General features: G+C 44.6%; 1 protein-coding gene across 10 annotated transcripts in view; it reads right to left on the bottom strand.

The window, feature by feature from the left end:
• Nucleotides 1–25,038, bottom strand: part of PKIG (cAMP-dependent protein kinase inhibitor gamma) — a 1,186,538-nt gene that overhangs the window by 366,256 nt on the left and 795,244 nt on the right. For all 10 annotated transcript variants that reach the window (XM_069651336.1, XM_069651335.1, XM_069651337.1 and 7 more), the window contains one exon: nt 8,248–8,305. The gene's annotated coding sequence lies outside the window, so the exon portion shown is untranslated. The remainder of the gene's footprint in view (nt 1–8,247; nt 8,306–25,038) is intronic.

Here is a 25,038-nt window from a genome sequence, read left to right as displayed (position 1 = left end):
AAAACTGCTCGACCAACTGGGGTGTGGGGGGTGGGAAGACGGGAAAGGGGAGTCAGGTACGACCATAGGACTGGATCAGAGACAATGAGTTTGTTAATGCGAATATCGACCACACTGAATCTCACTGGTCTGTCCTGTATGTCAAAGCTTGAAATTGTTGTTGTACCGTGACTTATGTTTGTAAAACAAATAAAGACAAATTTACAAAAAAACCTGTCTCGCTCTTCCCCTTCGGGGATATGGTCAGCTGCCATGGATATCCACTCCCAAAGGGTGTGAGTGAACCTTGACAACGTGCATGTGGTATTAGCCGATTTCAGGGCCATGCTTCCATCATACTGCTTTTCATCCCTATACGGAGGGATTGTAGGGTAGTTATTTTGTCTCCTGGTTGAGGTGGCAGCTTGAACCACCAGGCTCTCTGGTGTTGGGTGTTTTGATAAGTAAAATGGATCAGAGCTTGAAACCCTCTATTTCAAAGTCAACTTCTTATTAACAGCCGGAATAAGTTCAGGCACCTACCAGTTGGTAGCCACGCGTCTTTGATAGGCTGCATGGAATGGCACAATTGGGTCTTCCTGGGGTCCCCTGTCCAAAATGTCGGTTAAGTCGTCCTGCTCAAAGATTGGAGCCAGTCTAGACCAACCCATATGTTCCATTACTCTTGACATCAATTGTCTGTAAGTAACCTCTGCATGATCGCCGGGGTCTGCCCTGCCGAACTCTACCTGGTATCTAAACCACTGGCATCATGCAGGCATTCTTGTAAATTCTTTATTCTGGAATCTTCAGAAATTAATGCTTCAGGAACTGATAGCGTACCATACTGAAGACCAAAAGGCACAGATTCATCTGAAGATTCCTCTGCATCCTCATAGAGGTCAGTGACTTGAAATATTCAGCCCTAGGCTTCTCCATTGTACTCGATGGATTCATAATATTTGTCGAAAAAGGAGCCAAAAATCGACAAGACTGTTGATGGCTTCGATGGCTGCCTCAAGAGGCCAGGATTCCCTGATCAGTTTGCAATGTGCCACGCTTGTTTATAAACTGTATATGAGATGTTGGCACTGGAACACTTTCATGAATTGAAAAACCTGAGGCCCTGCCAGTGCCACCCTCAGGTTTTTCAATTCATGAAAGTGTGCCCCAGCCCCTGCCAAAGAGGAAAATCCCATCGGAACAGCTCTTTGTTCGTTCCGTACTGATGGGCAGCCAGGGCTCACATTTAAGCTCCAAGCATTGGCCAACATGGGCTTGCAAGGCCGCACAAAAAATAGAGGCCATTCACCTATACAGCAGAGGATCAAGAGTGCACAATGGGAGCCAGTATATATTGACATGTACATGCAGTTTCTATACAAATGCCACAACACCGTTTAATATATTATGTATTGCCTTTTTTAAGGAGAAGGGCGTGACAATTATTTTTGCTGCTTACACTATACAAGTGCCCCTAAACCGTCAGGTTACTTTGAGATTGTTTCTAGTTTATTTCCTTAGAGTTGGATCACGCCGACTACACTTGATACGTTTCTCTGCAAAAAAAACATTACAAATTATATGTATCTGTAACTGCTTCCCAAAATGAGACCCGGTCCCCCAGCTGGGGGTGACGTCTATTGCTGCGACACATAGTCCCTCTTCACACTCACTCAACATGCTTAGCATACATGGAGCAACAAGAAACTCTGTTAGAACATTTACGATTGAGGCATTTCGTTAAAGTGTACATTGCCAACTCAGTCACTTCTAGGTGATCCCAAGTAAACATATAGAGAAAATAACGCACAGTGGGATGGGGGGGCACACGATTCGCCCAGGATTACGCAATATGGCGAAAACTGCATTTTCTCCAAGAGGTCCCTGTACCCCAGGCCTGGCTTGCAAAGTCTAGACACTGCCTGAGATATCAGCCTGACATTATATACGAAATCCTCATGAAACCATATAAAGTAAAAAGCGGATGAGCAAATCTCAAGAAGGGCCGCTACGTGGGATGTGTGCTCTTTTCCATAGTAATGTCTAAGGTAGGCAAAGAAGAACACTTGATGTATACTCTAATATCAGTAGGCCTCACTTAAGGCACACCCCTCCACCTCTTCCCACCATCTTACTTACACCTGCTTGAAGTTTGGATGGAACCACACTTAAAGCTTGGTCTCTGATAGGAGGGCAACCTGCATTTCGTTAGTTAAAGCCCAGCAGCAGGGTCCACTTAACCTTTCATAAATTCAGTATTGTTCAAATGAGGGTAATAATACCTATAATTACATTGCCTAGAAGCTGAAAGCATCTAGCATGAAGCGCTATGACCAAAGTGTTATTATATTCCATAAAACAAACTATTACCTGCACAGACCTGAACTCTGTCCCTGCCCAAAATAAACCATTTGTTGGTGCCCATCCTGCGCATACCTTAAAAGAAACCGGGCACTAATCTTCTGTAGGTCTTGGCTAAGCTTCAACCTGTTTTATTCAGCCTAGCTGTTTCTGTCAGCGTACTTGAGTGGTCGCAGTGCGATCGGATTTTGGGGGTAGAGAGTAGGCAGTACGTTGATTTAGTGACTTCTGTGTCTGTTCCCCCCCCCCCTTTCCAGCTTACCAGCTTATTCTGAGAAGCTATATGGAGTTGTTGGTCATGCAAGGCGTGTAAGAGAAAACCTGTGAAATGTAAGCCGGGATATCGAGGGTGCTCTGCAGACTGAGGAGAAAGTGCTATGAGATTTGTGGGGTACTGGCCATGGAGGAATGGGAAATGAAGGACTGGGGTGCAGTAGAGTGTGGGACTGCAAAGTGAAAAAGGGTAGAAAGGGTGCAGAGGACAGAAAAAGACGCGCAAGGGAGGGGAGAGATGGGAACAAGAATGGAGTGCAGATGAAAGATAGGGGTGTTTTGCAGCACGGGGAGACCAGTGTATGCAGGGGAGAGGGGGGGGTTCAGGAAAGGCCAGAACACAGGGAGAGTGGTGAAGGGCAGAAATGGCATAGGAGGTGCTTCGGGTTTTGCAAATGAGAAGTACAGACAAGTGAGAAAGTGCAGAGGGCAGTGTGTCAGAGGAGTGACTTGCTGGGGGGTGCTGGGAATGGACTTGGGAGAAAAGGGTGTACAGCAGACGAGAATGTGGAGTAGAGAAGGGTACAGAGGGGAGATTCGTACAAGGAAGAATGTACTGTCTCATGTTCCCAGATGAAGGGTGCAGTCACGTATGTGTCTTCTAACGATTGATCCATGCTCATGAGGCCTGCACGAGGACAATTAGAAATCGCTTATTGAAATAATTGCAGATATATACACTACACCATATCTGCCTGTGCATTGATTGGGCCTGATAATACACAAAGTGGCCCCCCTCTCCCAGGTGCAGGCCGGCATGGGGAGGAATTATTAGAGGGAACGTGGGAGCTTGGCTTGGCGCTCTCCCACTCCGCCCCAGTGTCATCTGCGCACCTGTCTGGTTCCTCTCCAGGAAGAGACAGTCACAGCAGGCTGTTCCTGCATCAACTCCCTTTTCACCCAATCCTACCTGCAGCCTAGGTATGAAGTCAGGACTAACCTTAAATGAGGTATATATTCACCTCTGACCTGTCCTGTAGTGTGAACTTGTGCCAGGGTGCATGGTATCTTGCCTTGCAACACAGCATCATGTTATTTGGGTTATCTTAGCAACGTTCATGGGTTTTTGGTGGATGGATGCCATGCGGGCCACAGACTCATTTTACGCCATAACCTATTCCTTTAAAAAAAACACTAGCATGATCTATAAAGGGCACATAAAGTGGCAGTTCTGGTTTAGATAAAGCCACTGACTTAGAGATGTTTACTACAAAGCCCTGTGTAGTTAATAACTTAATTGGAGCTGGCAACATATTACTGGTGTAATACAAATGTCTCATCCAGGGAAGCCTTCATCCACTCCTTTTCTCCTTAATTGTTCATTGCGCTTGCAGGATCTGAAATGTCGCCAGGCTGATTACGATAGTTATTCTTCACATTCTTAATCGTTTCAAGGACCTGTAAGAATGTAAATGTATTTCTCCCATGCTCCCACCCCCCCTTGAAGTGCTTTGAAACACATTGTGTATAGGCGCTATACAAATAAACAATCAATCAAAAATCAATCACTCTATTAGCACTATGCATTTCCTGCTAAAAAACCACCAGCAACGGCAAGGGCTTGCTTGTCTATACGTAATGGGCATTTGCCAGGCACTGCTATTAAATGTCCAGGTACTTGCACAATTTTGCAGCTGCTACCATCAGTGGGTACCTAATACCACTATTAAAGCCCAAATGGTTGCCGTTGCCAACGCTTGTTTTAAAATAGGGATGCAACTGCATTTCTGGTACCCACCCAGTGCTCCAGATAAGATTTTGAGGTGGGATTATTTTACACCCTATTTTTAAACTTTGAGAGTAAATGTGATTTTAAGAGTAAAAATGACTTTTCTCCTTTGCAAGAGAGTAAAATATATGCGACATCCAGCAGATGTGTGCCATTTGATCTCTCCTGTATATATTTAAATGTTGAAATCACAAAAACCTAGTCAATTATATAGTGAAGCAAGCATTAACTGTATTGTGTGTTTTGAGGTTCGATAGCAGAATTGTCTTTTGATGTTTAATGAAAGTCCTCAATTCCTGGAGCTATTACTACCTAATGGTATGCCAATGTTATGATACAACAGAGAGGCAAATGGTCAAATGGTTATTTATATAGTGCTTTTGGGAAAGCCCCGTACATAGAACATATTTATCACAATTATCAGCAAACCAAAGTCGCTACTCCTTTATCGACCTCGAAAGGATGAAAGGCTGAGTTGGCCGTGCCAGGATTGGAACCTGCAACGTACAGATCAGGCACAGATTGCAGCAACAAGTGCTCAACCGGCTGAGCTAACTTATTGACTAACATCGTTCAGAGGTCGGTTAACTGAATATCAATTAAGGTATAATAATCACAGTACCTAGATGTTGGACAAACCATTTATGAAGCGCTACATAAAGTTAAATACCTATCTGGATTATCAATGGGACAGGTTTTTGCTGAGTTTCTATTTCAATTACCAATTTAACTTTAATTTGTTTTTGACAGAGCTTGCACTTCCTGGAGAGTCAGGATTTGGAGGTTTTCATTCTAGTCGTGAAGACTTGAGAAGCTAGAACACCTGTGATTGGTGTAATGACAATCACTCACCCTTGAGCAAAGACTCTGCTGCCACTGACCGTTTATAGTAATGTACCCCATTGACTGCAAGGTTGAATGGATGTAAACTAGATTGTGCATAGTCATCATTATACACACTGTTTTTATAATTCGAGTGTAAATTAAATTATAAGTGTAAAAATGATGTGCCTCCGCAAGATTAGGCACAGCACCGGAAATCGGAAAAATACAATTGTGCAAAACTGGTTTTCTTTCACTGGGAAAAAAGCATAATTTGTTACAAAATGTGAATTCTCAATTGCAACTTAATTTTCCATCTTATTAATTATACAACCCTAAAATTCTATGAAAATTAATATGCCCAGGGATTCTGGTTGCTCCATGAGCATCAACACAGGAGAAGCTGAATGGAAAGAAACCATTAGTTTTATCACAGTGTGTGGTTTCTTTTTTTGAAAGGCTTTAAAGAAATACATACTGTTTGGGAGGTGGCTTGCAATTACATCCATGTAGATACAAATCAAAAGAAGCATTCTTGTTTCTGTCAAGTAACCTGACCTTTTCACTGCCCTTTGCTCTAAACCTGTGTGTAAATTTACACTAGGACATAATAAAGCAGTCGTATTTACAAGATTTTCGTGTGTAAAAAGGCCTAGTATCCACCTTATCTGGAGGCCTGTACCCACCACCAGCTGAATAATGAGTTGTAGACATGTTTTACTAGAGTCCACCATAAGCCATCTGGGTGATCCAGAAAAAAATAAAGCAGAGCCTCGAGATTCAAAAGGGCACTTTTTCCACTATCCATGTAAATCCATTGAATACCCTGGTATCGAGGTATGATTGCAGCAACTGTAATGTATGATTTACACTGCTGTAAAGGGGCACACTCATGTTCCATCATTAAGGCTTCAAGTGGAATAGGATAGGATGGGTTTGCGAAACTCCATAAAGCATTTGCACTTAAAGCGCAGGTGAGTATTATAAAAGATCTCTCTAAAGATCCATCGCTGAGAGGATTTTATACTCTGAACTGCTTTTCTTTTTCTTAATTTTATTCGGTTTTCTTTTCTCTTGTTTTATACAGTGATGATAAATGTAATTTAATACCTACTGCTATTTTAATATTGTGAAATGTCAAGTTCTTTGACTAAAGCATAACAAATAAACAAAAAGAACAAAGTCCCCAAGGTGTTCCCAGTCCCCTCCAGATTTTATAGGTCTCCTACGCCCCTGCCCGTATGACCTCTCTTCTGCGCCAACTTCATTGGCTTCCTGTTGAGCAGCGTATTAGATTCAACTCTTTGTGCTTGGTTCATAAAGCTCTCTACAAATCAGGAGCAGAATTTCTTCATGCAAAGTTTTGTATATACAAACCTGTCAGGCCGCTTCGTACACAGGCTCTGAAGACCATCCAGCCCCCAAGGCCTCTCTACGTTACATCAAGGCCCTTCTGCTTTTCCAACGGGCACTGAAGACCTTTCTTTTTGAGTCCTGTTGCTCTGGTCTGAACATACCTCTTTAGCGTCAAGGTGCCTTCTGGCTTACGCTGTGCTTTATAAGTGTCATTAAGGTAAGATAAGACACATGTCAACAGAAAAGTCTTAAAATAAACAAAATTCATAGAGTGCCGTTAGAAAATGTAATAATCTAGTATGGGGAATCACCAAAATCAGCACTTCAGCATAGGAGCTTATTAGCTTAAACAAACTTTCTACACTGTTGCTCCCATTACTATTATCTGCTCCGTCTATATATGATACACCAAATCAATCTCAAGCAACAGACACTGTCCTTTGTTTCGGCCATACTGCCATACTCAATACAAGCAGTTAGTATTCAACAGGCTTCATCAAGACAAGTGTCAAATGACATCCAATTTGTAGACACAACATTACTATGAAAGAGTGGTGTACCTATTTTTTTGAAGAGCGGAAGTGCTTCTGATTAGTGTACTTATCTATCATTCTCATCTTTCCTTATGATTTACTTTGATTGCTTGAATCCTTCATGTGGACGAAACACTCTGTATATCCTACCTAAGTAGGAATTTCTGAAATGGTCTTCTTAGCTCTCTTTATATGATAGTATTTATAAGACTGCTAGTGAGTTCAGAGTGTAGACCCAGACCAGTGGTCTTGAATCCTGAATAAATGCAGCCGAAACTCAGCTTCCAAAAGTGGTCACCCAACCCTGTCGTAGAAGGGGGAAAGAAGAAATGTGGCCTACATACTGCATGCTGGCAACTATTGCCTTAGCCCCAAAATGTCAAAGTTGCAACCACCAGTGGTCTTCAGTAACTCTTTAAAAATGCAACGTTATGTGGGAACCAGAGTACAATTAATAGATCCTGAGGTCAGTGGCCAGATTTAGGATCTCCTGCAGGCAGACAAACAGAAAATGGGTCACCGCATTTTAAGAACGAATAGACTAAGGTTGAAAGTGACTAATTTAAGCAATTTATAATCATTTTCTGAGCAATGTTTTTAAGTACCTTCCCAAAAAGCAAACATGGCGACTGTGAAAATACGAAAAGTGTAATACTGCACAGGTAAAAACACGAGAAACACCACAAAGTGAAAAGGCTTACAATGCTACACCAATCATTATATGTCCATTAAGTTAGTTGTTTGTGCTCAGACACTCCCTCCATGCACACCCAGTTATTTCCTTCTCCAGACCTAGTCTGTAACATCCCCATGCCTTTCTGAATAGACAGGTTAGAAACCTTCGGTCATGTATACATATTATTAGTCAAACAGTGATCAGAACAAGCAGACCTTTAAAAAGGGAGGAAACAAATCGAGCCATATTTGCCCATACCAGCATCATCAACAATCACAAATGACAGAGATTCCAGAATGTGCCTATGATTATGCTGCCTGCCTAGTTGGGAATTGTGGGATTGTTCACCGCAAAGCCCCTTTCAGAGAGAAAGAACAATGTCCTAATTGTTCAACACGGAGAGGGAGATGGGATGCAGTGGTTTGATGACATTTTAAACGTATGCATTAAATCATGATCTTGCTTCCAGTTTAACAGTAGGCGTGTATTTGTTTATGATGGTGATCATGTCTTACCTAATTTATTTTCCTCTTGACCGGGTTTTCAGGGATTTGGTCAGTCAGTACTTTCATTCTGAAGAAGAAAAGCACAATACAATGAGAACACGTTTTGAATCTTTACCGTGTTGACATACTGTGGTCTATCTTGCTGAACATGCACAGATTATTTATGACAGAATTCTCCAAAAATATGGCAAAACTTTAGCATGAGAACATTTGTGTTGTATTGTCTTTTGTATGGCATCTCATTCATATTTGTAATGTATGCAAGGTATTTACAAAACTTAGCAAGGAAGCAAAAGAACGCTCAATGCACCGGGAGGGGACGGTTGGATACAGGCTGTAGAGGAGGTTACTAGGGGTGGGGAGCGGGGTTTCCAGAAGGTTAAAATATAATCAGGATTTAGTGGAGTGATCAGTGATTGGCTAGATGGTCTTCGAAGAGTATGGTCTTCACAGGGCTTCCTGAATTGCAGGATGCAGGTGGCTTTATGATCAGAATTGTTAACTTGTTCCAGAGGCAGGGTGCATCGAAGGAAAAAGCTGGTTTTACTGGTTTCATGTTTTTTTCTCATCTTACAGTTCTTGGTTTCCAGTCTAGTGATTTCTATCCATCTTAAATATCACCTGTGTCTGACAAAACTTCTATCCAAGTCTTAAACAGGTTCACAACTATCCTATAGAGCTGAGGGTGTGGTATTAAAGGAGGAAGGTGTTGACTTTGGTGGTCCTGCAAGGAGCAGACTAGAGGGCACTCCTAGGGATCCTTAAGGACCCTAAATTAGGATATAGGTAAAGATAGAAAAAAGTCACCACAGAAATGGCAGTGAATGTTCTATTTTAATGTTGCAAGATTTCATCATTCAATTAGTAATGCTTTCTATCACCAAAGCCAATTTTGTCAAACGAATCACAGATGACCATAACAGTAAAAAAATATATATAATTTGCAAATAGTAAATAAAGTGGGTACTTTTTTGTAAAGCTTGCCCTTACCCTTACCCAGTGGGCAAACATGTTTTAGCCCATACATTTACAACCCAGACTTCTGGGCTTTACTAGTCTATGATTCTTTAACTGAGAAATTGTTTTAGGAGTCTTTGAAATAAACAAGTACATGACTTGACGTGGCTTTGCGTCACATCAGTCTGCTGTTTTTTGTGGTGGAAAGAGATGGTGTATCCAGTGAAGGGAATGATAATGTGAGGAATGACATCGACTGTATGATGAAGAGTGGAATGTTAAGAGAGTGGCCTCACTGTGTATTCTACGAGTGTCAGTTGGTGCCTGAAAGTTGGATGGTGATGTTAGTTTACAGTTACAGAATATCGTAAGAACTTCCACCGCGGGATGTCCTCTCAGAGGAATAAAGCATGCAACAGACTGGCAAAGCTGTGTGATTTTTACAGCATGTATATTTGCCAGTGCTTGATTTTCTTTCATTACGCAGCCACTTCTCCAACACTCCTGTTAGGGCAGAATTTGATTTCCATTTTGAGTGGGGGGACCCTTAATCGTTTTGGTTTTTCACCCATTGGGTTTAAATTCAATCCAATCAAGCTTTAGCTCAGCATTTCACCCATAAAAGCGCAAAAAAAAAACATCACTAAATAAAAGAAAATGTCAATTCAAGGTTGACCTTGTATGCACATGGAAATTGGATACAACCAGTAAAATGGAGTTGGTAAGTATATATAACCAATCCAATACAAATGAACCACAAATCATATAATCAAACAAATAAAAATAGTTTAGCAGCAATTTGGACAATTCAAAATACAGAATGTATTTCTCTACTTCCATGCCTTTAAAATGTAGCCAGAAACTACTACAAGGACAACTTCAAGATGGGCTGTCGATTTAGAAAAAACACAAGCGTCCATGCAGAGTTTGCTTTGTATTTTATAAAAATTGGGTTCTGCCATTTTCTTATTATATTGGCATAGCAAGGGCAATATAACAGCAATTGATCAGCATTGCAGGCAACGGTGTCACCCTGAGCGACCCAGGCCTCAATTTCTCCTGTCCTACTAAAGCGGGGCGACCGCATCCCCTGAGCGCCCGGACCACATAAAGCCTGGTAGCCCTGCACTTCTACGTGCTGCCTCAGTCAAGCAGGAAAAGACGAGCGCAGCCGCTTGCCCCGACATGGACCTCGGAATCCTCTGTGCTACCGACCAGGATCGAGACAATCCATCATGGCCGCAGCAAGAAGCAAAGCCAAAAATGCCACTTTAGATCCTTTTGTCACGGCGAAATCTCACCCGACGACCCGGCAGCACGGGATAGTCCGGACACCAGACACAATCAGCTGCTAGGGGCGATTGAGGCCCTAAAAACATTCATAGACACGAAGATCGGCGAAGTAAAAGCCGACATCCAGCTGATAAGGCAAGATGCCCGTAACCTAACGGAACGTGTCACCATTGTGGAGTCCTCTCAGGAGGACATGGCAAGTGAATCGGCAGCCCTGAAATCCAAAGTCGCAGACCTTAAACACAAGGTAGCCCTGCTGGAGGCAAGGTCCGAGGAGGCGGAGGGCCGTGCTAGACGCAGTAACATTAGGATACTGGGCGTACCGGAGGGGACGGAGACTACTGACCCGATGTCCTTCGTGGAATCCTTAATTCAACAAGAGATCGGGGTGGCAAACCTCTCACAGGGCTTCGCCATAGAGAGCTCACAGATCGCTCCAGAAGAAACCCCCCCCCCCAGGCTCCTACCCTCGCCCCATCATAGCTAAGGTCCTCAACTTCCGGGACCGGGAGGTGATCCTGAAATTCTCGAGGGAGGGCGGAGAAATAGAGCGAGGCAACTCAAGAATCCCGATATACCCCGATTACACACAGTCGGTCCAGAGAGCAAGGAACTCTTTTGTCCCAGTTAAGGCCAGGCTAAGGAAACTAAAACTAAAATATATGCTGCTCTATCCCTCCAGGCTGAAGGTAATTTATAAAGGAAAAGCAATATTTCTTGAGACACCAGCCGCGGCTAACATGTGGATGGAACACAATAACCTGGCCGAGGTTCCTATCGAATCCTTCCAAGAGAAACTTGATGAAGGTACCCAAGGATGAGGGCTGTACGCCCCGACATAGGTGCTTGCACCCTTCCACAAAATACCCGAGAGCTCAGGAAATTCCCATCTCCGAAGCAAAACTACAATGTGAGAAGCTAAATGACTGCGGGGCTCACCCGATCTCCCACGCATGGACACAGACCACGACCCCACGAAAGACCAGTGCAGGCTAGTTGCCAGCACACACCTACTCGCGCCAGACACCTGGATTGGGACAGGCAGCGCGAGAGCACCTGAGCACTCCACCTTGGTGTCAGTTGCTGGGTGCACCAGTTATAATTGTTCCACACAAGTTGTTATTGTTCTGACTGCCCTAACTCTGAGGACCTTTGACCAAACGGAAACTAACCCAATACTAACCACTGGAGTTGACCACTCCGCACAACCAGAACCAAACATGGCTCACAATAACACACGATCAAGCCCCAGAGAGGACATAGACCCCTCCGCGACAATTAATGCAACCATGCAATGGCATCAAAACTTAAGGTAATCACATGGAACGTCAGAGGGATGGGGTCCTACCTCCGGAGAAACCGAATACACTCTTACCTGAAGAGGAGGAAGGTGTCAGTTGCCCTCCTACAAGAAACACACCTCTCCGCTGACTCTGCAGATAAGTTATCAAATTACTGGGGGGGTCAAGGTAACGGCTCATCCTACTCGAAGTACGCAAGAGGAGTGTACACATGGGTGAGCCCAGACACACCATTTCAACAGCTGGGGGTAGAATCGGATAATGAAGGCAGGTACTTGCTGGTGTGGGGAATGCTGGAGAGCACTCGGATATGCATAATGAACTCATACTTCCCACAACATGGCAAACCTTCTTACCTCAAGAAGCTATGCGCCAAAGTCATGCTCCACAGGGACTACACCCTGTTGTGGGGAGGCGATTTCAATTGCGTCATGAATGTGGAAATGGACAGATCCACCACACCACGAATACACAATAACCTCCCCACTCTGGTCCTCCATAGGGCAACCGAGGACTTGCATTTAGTCGACATCTGGCGAGACCTCCACCCCACTGATAGATCCTACTCATTCTACTCGGCCCCTCACAACCTGCACACCAGGATAGATTACCTCTTTATAAATGATGAGCTAACCCCTCAGGTCGAGTCTGCAGATTACCTGGGCAGATCAATTTCGGATCATTCCCCACTAATAATACAACTCTGCCTGCGACCCCCCCTACCTCCTATCCCAATGTGGCGTATGCCAGTGGAGACATTAACGGACCCCGCATTCAGGGAGTCCCTGGCCGAGAAACTAGAAGAGTATATAGAGATCAATAAGGGATCAGTTGAAAAATGGAGCACTCTCTGGGAAGCAATGAAGGAGGTAACAAGGGGAGAGGTGCTTGCCGAGGCAGGGGGATTCAGGAAGCAATTGAGAAAGGAACTAGAGGCCGAGGAGGAAAAGATCAGGCACTTCGAAAACAATTTCCCTCCCACAATTGAGACAGAAACCAAGCTGAGGGAGATCAGGGAGGAATGCAGAACCGTATGGGAGAGGCTCTCGAAATTTGACTTCTCTACTCGCACCATGAAAGCTAATAAAGAAGCAGATAAACCAGGCAGGATACTAGCCTGGCTGTGCAGGAAGGAACACCCGAAGCGGGCCCTCACGGCGATCAGAGACGATAATGGCATAGTCCACAGAACACAACAAGCAATAAATGATATCTTCTCCGACTTCTATGCGAAACTATATGCCCATTGCGACCAAATTCCCGAAGCAGACATAAGAGACACCCTGGCAGAAGTTGGCCTACCTAAACTGAACCAGGAGCAAAGAAATATGCTGGGAGAGAACATCACGATCGAAGACATTACCGAGGCGATTAGATCACTCTCCACAGGTAAGACCCCTGGAACCGACGGCCTTACCCCAGAGTTTTACAAGGCATACGAAGAGATCCTCTCCCCCATACTGCATGAAGTCTACGCGGAGGCATTCGAGACTGGCACGCTGCCAGGCACCATGAAAGAAACCCTCATAGTGCCAATGCTCAAGCCTGGCAAACCACCTGAAAAATGTGACTCGTATCGCCCGCTAGCGCTTCTGAACTACGATAGCAAAATACTTACAACCATATTGGCTAAGAGGCTCTCAAAGGTGATAGGTTCCGTGGTACACGTAGACCAGTGCGGCTTTGTCCCCGGATGCAACACTACAGCCAATCTGAGAAGGCTCCAGCACATAATGGCACAAACAGAGGAATGCAAAGAAGAACTAGCGGTACTCTCGCTCAATGCCATCAAGGCTTTTGATTCAATTTTCTGGGAGTGGCTGATCGAAACCTTGAGAGAGTTTGGAATGGGCGAATACTTTATCCGATGGGTCAAGGTACTCTATAATAACCCAGTGGCAAGAGTTAAGACAGGGGGCTTGGTGTCAGGGGCCTGGGCTATTCAGAGGGGGACCAGACAGGGATGCCCGCTCTCACCAATGTTATATATCCTAGGTCTGGAACCAGTAGCAATTTATTTCAGGAAACAGCTTTTTGACGCAGGCATAAGTATTGGTGGTACAGACAATATCATCTCCCTGTATGCAGATGATGTTCTTTTATATCTTCGTGATCCCCAGGAGAATGCCCCGACAGCTCTAGACATCCTAGATAACTTTTCGAAATACTCAGGCATAAAGTTCAGTCGGCAGAAATCATCCGCCTTCCCTCTGGCTGCACAGAAGAACTCCCCGAGATCGGGATTCAATGGCAAGTGGAGGCCTTCCGCTACTTGGGCCTTACCATCAAGCACACACCAATCTCCACCCACGAGTGCAACACTGAGGCCGCATTATCGGGGGTACGAAGATCCATTAAATTTTGGTCGAAACTACCGCTTTCGGTGATGGGCAGAGCTGCAATATCTAAAATGATAATATTACCTAGATTCCTCTATTACTTCATCAATATAACATTCTACATTCCCCCATCCTTCTTCAGGAAGCTGGAATCCTTGATCAGAGACTTTCTTTGGGGACGAGTCAGGCACAGGCTCACACTGAACATCCTCACACTCCCCTACTCTACAGGTGGTATCCAGCTACCCGATTTCCAAAGATACTATCTAGCGGCACAATTAACACATGTCGCCAAGTGGCTGTGCGACGAGCCCTCAGCCGAGACGAACCTTCTCTGCCAACTAACCTCACCCTTGCATCCTAAAGAACTAATATAGAACACCAGATTGGGCCCCCCTGACCCGCCCATAATCGTGCAGGTGGGTCGGCAGGTATGGAAAAAGGTTAGCTCTATGCTGGGGCTGCAGCACCCGTACTCACCTGAGATTCCCATCTTAGCAGACGTATGTAAAGTCCCCGGCGACTTACCAATAATGAGGAGATGGGAGAACTTTGGCATCTACATGTGGGGAGATATGTTTGATGAAGGGCTATTCAGAGACTTTGAATCACTGCAAGGGAAAGACGGGCTCACCCCGAACCACTTCTTATGGTATCAAAAGGTGAAACTTATCGCCAAGGAGAAGTGGAATGTGTGGCCCGAGGAGCCTGACACACACCCCCTGGTACAGGAGATATACGGAGTTAGCGATGGTTGGAAACCGACATCAAGGTTCTACACCCAAATAAATGACAGGCCCAACCCAAGAAGTGCACGTTTGAAAGAGAGATGGGAGTCCGACTTGGGGACCGAAATCACAGAGGGAGAATGGCCGAGAGCTCTAGCATACCCGAATGAGGTATCTAGGAACGCTAGATTCAGGCTAATACAACTCAATGTCCTTTATAGGATCTACATGTCCCCACATAGAGTATCCACCTTCAACAATAGCGTCAGCCCGACATGCCCATGGTGCCCCTCTGACCATGCCGACATGATCCACATGTTTTGGACTTGCCCTAAGTCCCAGAAACTATGGTTCACCGCTGAACAGACCTGCAGGAAAGCTGGCCTGGAGGTATATGAATGGACACCGAAAGAGTGCCCCCTAGGCACCTACCCGAGGCTGAGCAAAATCAAGCACTTGGTGAAGCTAATGGACATAGCATGTGTGCTTACAAAAAGAGCGATCGCAATGGCCTGGAAATCCTCAGCAGGCCCCAGGTACGAACCTTGGATCAAGGAGATGGAAAGATGGACGGCAGCAGAAACTAGAGCATGGATGGAAGGGAATAACCGGGGTGGGGAAGACTCTAGCACCACACTGGAGGCCTGGAAGACCCTTCTGAGAGACATGATCTTCTCAACGAGCTACAAACCCCCCTGAATCAACCCCTCGCACTTTGCATAATGGCCTAATCCATGTACTGCAACATCCATCCTACACACACTCCCCCCCCCCCCCACGTTCCATGAAGACCAGACAGAGCCCAATGGAGTAGGGGCTGGGGTTTGACTACGAAAACAAGGATCGCAATAACTCAGAGCCTAAAGGACAGTCACTGTTACCACTGTTACTTGTTTATTTGTTTATTGTTGAATGTTATCCATGCCCTATAAGGCATAAGTGATTTGTAACTCAAGCATTGACACAAACCATGACTGTAATGGTTCGAAGTATAACTGTAAATGCCAAATGCCAATAAAAACATTTTAAAATAAAAATAACAGCAATTGGATCTCACTTTCAGGTGTAGCTAGACAGGAAGGGCAAAATCTTGAATGGTCATTTTTTGACCCTTTGCTTGTGAATTCAGCCACGGGAAAGATTTGCAGTCAGTATTTGAAGTACAAAGTCCTTCTTTGTGGCAGAGAGATTTCATTACGATATAGTGCTGGAGAAAGTGCTATCTTGTGCAAAATATTTTCTTCAAACCTGGATAGTCATTGAGACATTTAGAATTGGCCTTCCAGATTTAAAACTTTACACTTTCTTTTACATCACAAACGTCCTTCCTATTAGCAACACTAGATTCTTGGAGTAAGTCGCTCCTACCCAAGTGTTCTAAAAGAGTCTTCATGTGGCTATATCAGTTTGAATTTTTGCATATGTAGAAAGTCCCACATTGATTCTTTATAGAGGCTTAATTCCTTTTTGGATTGTATGCAAATAGTGTAAGGAAGGTATGGTACGAATAGTAAGACACACACAACAAGTGACCACAGTTAAAGGGTGTTTATTGAAGTTCAAAAAGGGTTTGAAAAACGCCTATCTAATCCTAAAACCAAAGATGGGAGCAAGCTGTGATCATCAAATAATAATAACGCAGTCCTAGTGGTGTCTTGTCAAAATAAAAGGGCCTATACTAAAAAAAACTTGCCAATCCCTACCTCCAATTACAAATAGTGTAAGAAACAAAGTTATGTAAAAGAAAGAAGTGTCCAAGAAATTATGTCAGGTTATTCAGGCTGTTGGCCTCTCTTCCCCACATTTTCAGCACGGGACAAGGTGGCACCATCAAGCTTAGCACCGTCTGTGGCTTCTCTAGCACGAGGGTGCAGTTCAATCATTAGCATCACAGCCTTCCGTGTGCAAGTCTCTTTGCCTTTCAAAGTCTTTCAGAGGGCCTGATGCGACAAACAATACGCTCTTTTCCTCTCAGGATTTCACACGCTTTCAATGTCTCGGGTAATTCGTTATTCACCTCGAATCCCCTTTACCACAATGCTTGTAGGATTTTCATGTATCCAATTTCTCGGGCGATTGACGGTTGACCCCGTATTCCCCTCTGCCGGGCTCAGATCCGCCTTGACACCATATTCAATCAATCAGTCTACCTCTGCCAGGCTTGGACCAATTTTAACTTACTTAAACACAAACTTTGCTTTAACCCAAAACTCTCAGCTGATCTACCTCGTTTGGGCTCAGACCAACTTTATCCACTTTGTCATCAACTTTCTTTACTCTATTAACATCGAAGACTTTCGATTGTGCACAGGATTTAGCTTGACCCATTGCAGGACCACTTCGATTCACAATCCTTTGTCACTCTTCCGCTTTTGCCACCTCTCAGTTGGATACCTTACAGAGACCTTCAAATGAGCTTGCACGCAGTACCGGACCACTCTAAGGTAATGCATCTTGATTTCAAAGTTCAGTCACTCATCTGATGTCCAATTTTACTCTCGTTGGTTATCACATGTAATTCATACACTATTTGCTTCAGCGTTCACCATACAAAGTTGCTGCTTGCAACTTGTGCTTCAACATAGACCGGTCAAGTATCGGCCTCCCCAACTAACTCGGTTGTGTTGATTTGACTGGTGCTGCTTTGTTGTAGGAGGCAAGGACAGTACCACGGCAGCAGGCGATTCTCCCCGCCTTGATTATCAATGCGGGAGAGCTCTGGGGACCTCCAACACACAATGCAGGATTCTTCAGACTGGTTTCCTGGTCTTATGCTGTTTATTCTCAAGGTTTTGTGAAAGTAACGGTGCCTCGTCGAAAAGGTCAAGGTCACTTCCCTCCTTGCGATCCCCTTCTATTTCGCCATCTTTCTCCTCTTGTTAAACTACCATCTTGGAACTGCTGCTTCCTCATGTGCTTTGCCTCGCTCAGAGTGTGCTCTCGTGCGCCGCCTTTTATCCATGTGGGGAAATGTAATGGAAGTCAGGTGTGTGTGATGATCTGTAATTGCCTGACTATCGTATTGGGACATGTCAGGTATACGGCTTGGGTGTTAGTCCGTTTTCTCTCATAGCGAGCTGTACGTGAGAAAGTGTTTGTGTTGTGAAGGGGGCGGGGGGATTGAGTTCCTAAGTATCCTACAGGGAAGGGGATACTGTGCCTCACCATCCGCTGTCCCACTCCCTGAGGACCCTCACCCAGGTGATCCTCCCGCACTTGTCCACGTCCAGGAACTGGATCCAAAAGCGATGGCTGTGTCCTGGCCACCTGGATGACAGAGGGCGAGACATCTTCAGGTTTCTCACAATGGGATTACAAATAATTCCATAGTTTATTGGCATAATTCCAATTTCTAAAACAAAGGAACCATGGGAATGTGGTAGGACAAGAATTCATTGTATGCATCCATTTTCAATTGTTTACTAACTGCTGGGAAACTCCAAACCTGCCAACTGTAACTTGCGGCAGGTACTTGTTGGTATCGGATACAAGGCCCGTTGGAAATCCAAATAAAAACCATTGAACCTCATCTGGGGACTGGTGCTTTACTGGGGCCATGTGTGACAGTGAGGTTAAGTGGGAGTGTAGGGGTGAAAGTAATGTGAATGGGAAAGTGAAAGAAGGAAGATTGTGGAAGATGCAGGGCTGGGGAGAGTAGAGTAGGAGAGTGGTGCACAAGAGTAGTGGAGAGTGGTGGGGAAAGTAGTAGAGGAGAGAGCAGTGGAGTTGAGAGAGAGAGTACAAGTAGAGTGAGGGAGGGAGAATACAAGCAGAAAGAACAACATTGGAGGGAATAGCAAGGGAAAGAGAAGAGAACAAAAAGAGTGGGAGAAAGAGGGGAGAGAGTAGAAGAAAGGGAAAGGGAAGATAGAAGACCAGAAAGAGATATGCAAGAGCATGCAAGGAAACGACTGAGGCCCTTGAAGACACCTTTTCTTGATAACATTGTGCGACTCAGGTTAAAATCCACCGGAGTGGTGCCAGAGGAAGGAAGCTACGTAGGTGTTTGAGTTACTGATCTCTAGTGACCATCTTGGGGTACAGGGACATCTGGAAAATGAATGGGACAGCCCATGCTAAATCAGAGACAGAGAAGGCCATTAGTGATCTCTTTGTCATGCCTTTTAAAAAAAATCCTTGACCTCTCTTTGGGAGTTGGTGTGATGTTGAGGCCATCTGCTGCCAAAAAAGTACAGTTAGTAAAGAAAGGCCACATTTCACCCTTCACCAGGTGGATGAACAGGACCTTGCTCTTTAGCAAGACGTGTTTTCTTCAGCCAGATCAGTTAGGATTCTAAGCCTTAAGAAGTGAGTCTTAATAAACCGTAAAAAGCACATCACCTATTGGGAAATCCCATTCTGTTCAGACCTCTTTGACACCACCCTCCCTTGACTAAATTACAAAGATAAAAAGTTGTTAGCAATTGTTACACTACCCAATCAGGAGTTATTGTTCAGAAATTCATCTTCCTTGTAATCAGTACTAAACACTAGGTTGGTCAATCTGGATATAACACTGTCAGAGATGGCCTTAATGACTCCGATTCTCAAGGAACGTTCAATGGTTTTTAAAAAGCGGATGGTAAAGACTGGTTTGGTATTTCTGGGTATGATAACATGGGGACGCCAAGGCCTGTCCCACTCTCTCTAATCTCCTGTGGGCTCCCTTCACTCTAGCCCAGGCTTTCCTAATCCCTAGGGGTGACTAAACTAGATTGGTAACACCGATCTAAAAAACCTGCTGACTAGCGTTGAGGGCTTAAAGGCAGAAGCCTTTTATTTCTCCCTCTGGGACTTAAGAGTTCTCTGACTTTCACCCAAATATAAAAGGTCAGGATTGTGCCAACCCTAGTCCGTTCTCTCTCTCATTCACTTCCTTAGTCGCCCCTGCCCTAAACTTACTATTACCCTCTACTCATATTCCGGTTCTACTCAAACATCCCCTCTCCTCCCCAAGTGTCATGATGCCTACGCCCGGGCATCCGGATCGAGTCCATCAGCCCCGGGAGCAGGCATCCAGAAACTCATTAAAACCCCAACAGCCCCGGCTTGAGTTTTTTTGGATTCAGTTCTGGCGCCTTAGGCGCCAGGCTCATCATAGAAATCAGTCATGGCGCCATAGGCGCCAGGCTCATAGACCTTACTTACCTTATGCATACCATGCTGCAAATGAGTCCAAGCCAACGTGAGGCCTGGATGGGACTATTTTATTACAGGGACTATTTTTTACTCGGGTGTGGTTCTGGGGAACTTCTCACCTTGGACTACTTTGCAGGCTATTTAAACCATGCCCGAACAGCAGCTCATGCTTCGTGTTATTCTGCATCCAGCAGCGTAACGCTCACCGTGTCTGCAAGTCAGCATCCAGTCTTCTGCCACGCCCGCCTCGAATCCGGAGCTCCTAAACAAAAGGAAAAGAAAAGAGAAGAGGTTATATCACAGACATTATTTGATTCCTTACCTGATTCCGGATCCAGCACATCTCCGAGCCTGAAAAGGACATTATTTCAGCATGGGTCGCTTCGCCAGCAGCAGCGCCGCGTTATACTCACCATTCCACTGCATCTTTCAACTCGGCGCTGCCTCCATCAATTTCTTCGTCGAAACCCAGCACCTGGGGGAAAACAAAAGGAATAACAAGGTGAGCCGAGAAAACCGACAAAGACAATCTCTTTGCCACCATAGGCTTACCTGCTTTACCACCGGAGGTATTATCCTTTAATTCGTTGCATCTTTCTATGCTGCACCTATAAAAGGGAGAGAAAACAGCAAGTTAAACTCATGCAACTTTTACCGGACAGTGTTTGGTAATACAGACTCTTACCTGAACGCCATCAGCTGCCTCCAGGCAATATTCTTTTGGACCCAGCTGCAACCTAACGAGGGAATGGAACAAGAGTGAACATCGGACATATTGAACTCTTTGAACTTTATAGACACTGGAGTCAATATTCCTCCGGAACTCCTCCAGTACATTCAAACCAGTGAAGTAACTGGTATCTACGTGCCCCTGCATGCCATGCAGGATGGAGAGCTCTTCCTTTAAAAACATAAGGTGCGGTGACCAAGAGGGGATATCGGAGGTGATTAGTGGGGAGAACAGTTGGGGGGGGCCATCACTAAAGTCCACGGGTGGCTAAATCCCGTTCTCCACTTGCAGGAGAATACTTCTACGAGTCCAGCAGACAAGATTAGGTGGGCCAGTCCAGACTGTCATCTCTTCACTACGCATCACGTTGGTGGAGACCGCAGCTGTCCGGGTCCGATCGACGCCCCTGTGGGAACCAGGTGAGCGTAACACCAAGTTACATCCCCCTCTTTGGTCCCTCCCATGTTCCACACCCTAACCCCCCCTCCTCTCTCTGCTACTCCCGCCCTTCCTCCTCACTCTGCTGCTCTCAACCAGCTCCCTCACTCTGCCATCACCCTTCCCCCCCTTACTCTGCTTCTCATGTCTCCCCCTCACACTGATACGCTCAACCCTCCTCACTTTGCTACTCTCCCCCTCCTAAGACACCCTTCTCAGACACCCCCACATATCTCCTGCACCGTTTTCCCTGCACCCGAGTCCTACAGCCCTCTCTACTGCCCTTACTTTTGCCAAACACCCACTCCCGTCTCACTCTACATACTACCCTCACTCCCCTTCTTCTTTCTCCCTTACTACCTTCACTCTATCAAACACTCTCTCACTCACCGCTTCATTCTCACAAACTGCTGCCGCTCTCTCACAGCACCAATACCTCACCTGCACCCTGCTACTACTCAGCCAACAACTCGGGCACTACGCTCACCGGCCATCGTCCTGATGTCTCGGTCCTCCTCCACACCTCCGGACCTCACCCTTGTGACCTAAACTCTGCCTTTCACTTGCTTCCCTTTTAAACATTGTGCCTTCTGCCTTTAACATCTCTCCCTGCCCGCCCCACTGGATCCAGCGCTCACCTGATTCTTTAGACAAATTTATGCCGGTCCTATTCCCCAGAGACCTGGTTACACAGAGGAAAGGCTTCACACATCCTTAAAGATCCATCCCCCTTTTCCAGCACGGTTTTGTAACAGTCTCTGAGGGCTTCTCCGCTGTTTCTCTGGCATGCTGTGGGCTTCAAAACGTGTTATTCCTTTGCAGCTTTGGGTGGTTTGCCTTTCGGAAGCTCTGGGGCTCTGAATGATGGCTGTTCCAAATCCATATAAATTGCCACATTTTGGGTTTCTCACTGATGTGTTTTCTTTGTTGCTCCGAAGTGCATTTTTGGAGATAAGGATCTGTAAGAAAACAAGGAATACTGGCCAGAAACAGTACTGGTTATTGGGTGACCTAATTTATGGCACCCATAGGGATGTTTTAGGAATTAGGCCTGACCCTGTCACAACACCTACAAAATGTAAGTTGGGTGAAAGTGGGGTTTTTATCTAGTTACAATTATCAAAAAAGACAGCCAATGAAAAGCCTCAGTAAAAGTAACTAAAACAGTGTAAGTCAAGTGTGGTTCCATCATTGGAAAAAGGTACAGTCATATTTAGTGTCATCTTTAGTTGATCGGCTACTGTTAAAAATTGGCTGCCCTCAAAATGCTGATTGGTAAAGTATTGAATGCTTGTTTGTATTAAATGGGCTAATATCTGAATCCTGCGAGATTAAAAAGGGATCAGATTGTTTTTCAAACAAGAGCAATAGCCTTCAAAATGGCCTCCACTTTTCATAACATGTTTTATTTTTTATTAATGTTAGTCATAAAATTTTACTTTTCACATAATACACAATATTACATCATCTTAATAAAAACATACCATACAAAACAAATATACACAAATATACAAAATCACATGTTATAACCAGTCCCCGGAGATTCAAATTCAATGCAATGCTACATCTTTAACCAACACAAGTGCTTTCAATACTTTTATGAGCTCTATTGATAGAAATGTTTCATGCCCTGAGGGCAGTCTATGCCAGAAATCTTCCTTCTGAAGCCACTCCTGATCATGGACAAAATGAAGAAAGGAAGATCTCACCAATTCCCTCGTTCCAACACACCCAATCATATGTCGTAATGATTGCTTACTCTCCTTTTAATAAAGAGCGCATATCTCCCTGGGGGCTTTCACCCCAGCTCTACTAGACAGAATATCCCCTGTTGGTAATAAATGTAATCTAAATCGCAGAAGTGTTTCTCCATCTACGATCAGGGAACTTCGTCAATAGGCCGGTATAATCCCCCTAGGTTAATCCAGGACTGAGAAGCTACCACGAAGTTTCAAATACGTGCATGACATCTATCGTTAACCAATCCATCTCCATTATTGCGTTCTTTATACCTAAAGGATTCCTTATTAAATCCTCCACCAATCTTGATACGGATAGTAGAACAGATTTTACCTTCTTTGTCAATGTTTTCATAAAGCTGTTACACTGCCTTATTTCCTCTTGTTCCACATCTGTTAATAAGGAGTTACTCCGGGGCACTTTAATCGATATAATTGTAGAAGCATCCAATCCATGCTAGCCCTTAATGAATTCAAGCCAGCTGGTTACAAAACCTCAATGTTCGTTTCTTCAGGATTGATCAGAAGCTCATTTTCTACTGCATATCTACTTATTGCTGTCAATAGTTGTTGAATTCCACTAGGAGAAAATATATAAAAAGTAGAATATCATTAACGTACACGATCCAGCTGATCTTACGCCTACCAATCTTAGGACTAGCAAAAGCATGTCTATCTAGAGCCTCATTTATGTTGGTCAGATACAAATTAAAGAGGCAGGGGGGCAAGAATGCAGCCCTGCCTCATTCCCCTTTCCGTATTTATCCCAAAGCATCTAAACTGACCTGAATAGTTGTGTTTCGATGCAGATACACCAAGATTGCTAGAAGACCGGCGGGAATGCTGCATGATCTCAATTTTTCCCATGAACTGTTTCCATTAATGGTATCGAAGGCTTTTGAGAGGTCAATCATGGCCACATAGCGGGGGGAATTATCCGCCTTCCAGGAATGATCCCTCAGCATATTCTCTATTAGGCCATTAAAGGTGGTCAACATGCAACTTATACAGCCTATCTAGGATACCATTACACTCTGCCCAACATTCCAACTCCATCAAAACGGCTTCAGCAAATATTTCACTACCAGCATCCTGTAGGGCGATCGGACAGTAGTTGGTAGGATCAGTCCGATTGCCCTTCTTATAGATTGGTACAATGACTGGCGTTTTCCAGCTATCTGGACATTGCCTCATTTCAATAACGTGTTTTAAGAGGAGACATAAAACCATAGACCAAGAAGCAAGATCTGCTTTTAAAATCGAGTTTGACAGTTCCCTCTCGAAGTTGATGATTTTTTAATGAGATCTTTCGACAGCCTTCAGGGAAGAAAATTGAACCCAAGGAACATTGAAAGGTTTACTGGCCACTTCCTGTATAGGTTTAAAAAGCTTCCTAAAGTTTATACACCACAGATCCTCCGGCACACAATTTCCCTGGCAGTGAGATTGCAAGGCTTTCCCGCTATTCACTATGGACCAGAAATTGCGACTATTTTTTGTTACGAGGGTCTCTAACATAAATTCCCCATGGCATTGTAATTTTAAATGTCTGTTGAACCTGTTCCAATTCTGATAAGTTGCCAGTGTGAGATAGGCACGGTATAAAGAGACAACAGACAAGTGAAACACAGTTTGAAAACCTTTATTCTGAATGGGCAAGATGGTATAATGCCTAACTTGCCCTAATTCTTAAAATGGGAATGTTCCCTAACTGAAAGCAAACTAAGGGAAGTCCAAGTCTGTCAGTTCAAAACAAAATACTGTGTCGAAACCTATGCTTGCCCTCACTTCTAAAGGAAAACAGGGTGTATGGGATTTGGTCAACTCAAAAGTGTTCGAAATCAAGTTACTGTGACGATGGAGCTCTTCCGTAGCACCCTTCCCCAAGTTCAAGACACTCGGGTAATGTTCAAAGTAAAGTTGCATGACAATGGAGCACCTATGCAGCTCCCGTCCCAAGTTCAAGGCACTCGGATTTAAAAGGTTCCACAGGTTCTCAGGATTTACTTGGCAACTCAGATTGGCTGGACAAAAGTCACAGTACCTTTTTGTTGTCAGGATGTACCTCTGCAACGGGTCTCTTAGGCTTCTCCCGCCCCGAGCCAGACCCTCTTGATTGTTCTACAACTCTCAAAT

Source organism: Ambystoma mexicanum, chromosome 3p (genome assembly GCF_040938575.1).
Source record: "Ambystoma mexicanum isolate Mex_15411 chromosome 3p, UKY_AmexF1_1, whole genome shotgun sequence".
NCBI lineage: Eukaryota > Metazoa > Chordata > Amphibia > Caudata > Ambystomatidae > Ambystoma > Ambystoma mexicanum.
Note: the sequence above shows the minus strand (reverse complement) of the source record. Positions and strands in the feature narration are given on the sequence as shown.